This window comes from Schistocerca nitens, chromosome 11 (genome assembly GCF_023898315.1).
Source record: "Schistocerca nitens isolate TAMUIC-IGC-003100 chromosome 11, iqSchNite1.1, whole genome shotgun sequence".
In the NCBI taxonomy this organism is placed as follows: domain Eukaryota; kingdom Metazoa; phylum Arthropoda; class Insecta; order Orthoptera; family Acrididae; genus Schistocerca; species Schistocerca nitens.
In genome coordinates, this window is record NC_064624.1 from 18535550 (window position 1) to 18538035 (window position 2486).

At 44.0% G+C, this 2486-nt stretch overlaps 2 non-coding genes across 2 annotated transcripts; one reads left to right on the plus strand and one right to left on the minus strand.

Moving 5' to 3' along the window:
- Positions 1-308: 308 nt before the first annotated feature.
- On the minus strand, positions 309-383 carry Trnas-cga (transfer RNA serine (anticodon CGA)). The gene has a single exon. It is a non-coding gene; the product is annotated as a tRNA-Ser (tRNA).
- A 315-nt stretch (positions 384-698) lies between these two features.
- Trnas-cga (transfer RNA serine (anticodon CGA)) lies at positions 699-773 on the plus strand. The gene has a single exon. It is a non-coding gene; the product is annotated as a tRNA-Ser (tRNA).
- Positions 774-2486: the final 1713 nt, after the last annotated feature.

Consider the following 2486-nt stretch of genomic DNA (forward strand, 5'->3'; position numbering starts at 1 on the left):
GACTCGGTATGCCTCTAACATGTCGTCATCAAATGGTATGTGAACTACGGATGAAGGGAAACAGGCAGCTTCCACATTACTAGATTTCCATAAAGTATTCTACACGGTGCCCCACTGCAGACTGTTAACAAAGGTATGAGCATACAGAACAGGTTCCCCAGTATGTGAATGGCCCAAAGAGCTCTTAAGTAATAGAACGCAGTATGTTGCCCTCGACGACGAGCGTTCATCAGAGGCGAGGGATCGTCACGAGCTTCCCATGGAAGTGTGACAGGACCGGTATTAAACTTCCTGGCAGATTAAAACTGTGTCCCGGACCGAGACTCGAACTCGGGACCTTTGCCTTTCGCGGGCAAGTGCTCTACCAACTGAGCTACCCAAGCACGACTCACGCCCCGTCCTCACAGCTTTACTTCTGCCAGTACCTCGTCTCCTACCTTCCAAACTTTACAGAACCTGCAGAACTAGCACTCCTGAAAGAAAGGATATAGCGGAGACATGGTTTAGCCACAGCCTGGGGGATGTTTCCAGAATGAGATTACGCTGATACGAAACTTCCTGGCAGATTAAAACTGTGTGTCGGACCGAGACTCGAACTCGAGACCTTTGCCTTTCGCGGGCAAGTGCCCTGTAAAATTTGGAAGGTAGGAGACGAGGTACTGGCAGAAGTAAAGCTGTGAGGACGGGGCGTGAGTCGTGCTTGGGTAGCTCAGTTGGTAGAGCACTTGCCCGCGAAAGGCAAAGGTCCCGAGTTCGAGTCTCGGTCCGGCGCACAGTTTTAATCTGCCAGGAAGTTTCATATTAGCACACACTCCGCTGCAGAGTGAAAATCTCATTCAGGACTGGTATTGTTTTCTGTGTTCACAAATGATGTAGCAACAGGGTGTGGCAGCTGCCTGCGGTTGTTTGCTGATGATGCCGTGGCGTACGGTAAGGCGTCGTCGCTGATTGACTGGGTTCATCAAAACGGATACAGGGATCAGTGACAGACAGGATTGCGTAGCCAGATTCAATACTGTAACCCCCAAATCCTCCAAAAATAAACGAAAAATATACCTATTCAAAATACCAGATAAAAATTCGCTTGACGTCTTCCTGAGAGACAACCTCCACTCCTTCCAAATTAACAAGTCTATACGAGATGTGGCTTGAATTAAAAGAAATAGTATCGACAGCAGTTGGGTGATTTATACCGAATAAATTAACAGATGACGGAGCTGATCCTCCTTGGTACACAAAACGGGTCATAACAGTGTTGCAGAGACAACGGAACAAACATGACAAATTTAAGGAGACGCAAAATCCCCAAGATTGGCGATCCTTTACAGAAGCTAGAAATTTAGCGCGGACTTGAATGCGAGATGCTTATAATAGCTTCCACAACGAAACTTTGTCTCGAAACCTGGCAGAAAATCCAAAGAGATTCTGGTCGTATGTGAAGTATGTTAGCGGTAAGAAAGAATCAATGCCTTCTCTGCGCGATAAGAATGGAGATACTATCGAAGACAGTGCTGCCAAAGCAGTGTTATTAAACATAGCCTTCCGAAATGCCTTCACAAAAGAAGACGAAGTAAATATTCCAGAACTCGAATCGAGAACAGCTGCCAACATCAGTAACGTAGAAGTAAATATCCTCGGAGTAGTGAAACAACTTAAATCACTTAACAAAAGCAAGTCTTCTGGTCAAATTAGGTTCCTTTCGGAGTATGCTGATGCATTAGTTCCGTACTTAACAATCATATACAACCGTTCGCTTGACGAAAGATCCGTACCCAAAGACTAGAAAGTTGCACAGGTCACAGCAATATTCAACAAAGGTAGCAGGAGTAATCCACTAAATTACAGGCCCATATCGTTAATGTCGATATGCAGCAGGATTTTAGAACATATATTGTGTTCAAACATTATGAATTACCTCGAAGAAAACTGTCTATTGACACACAGTCAACATGGGTTTAGAAAATATCGTTCCTGTGAAACACAACTAGCTCTTTATTCAGATGAACTGTTGAGTGATATTGACAAGGGGTTTCAGATCGATTCCGTATTTCTGAATTTCCACAAGGCTTTTGACACTGTACCACACAAGCAGCTTGTAGTGGAATTGCGTTCTTGTGGAATATCGTCTCAGTTATGTGACTCGATTTGTGATTTCCTGTCAGAGAGGTCACAGTTCGTAGTAATTGACGGAAAGTCATCGAGTAAAACAGAAGTGATTTCTGGCGTTCCCCGAGGTAGTGTTATAGGCTCTTTCCTGTTCCTTGTCTATATACATGATTTGGGAGACAATCTGAGTAGCCGTCTTAGGTTGTTTGCAGATGACGCTGTCGTTTATCGACTAATAAAGTCATCAGAAGATCAAAACAAATTCCAAAACTATTTAGAAGAGATATCTGTATGGTGCGAAAATTGGCAGTTGACCATAAATAACGAAAAGTGTGAGGGCATCCACATGAGTGGTAAAAGGGACTTGTTAAACTCCAGTT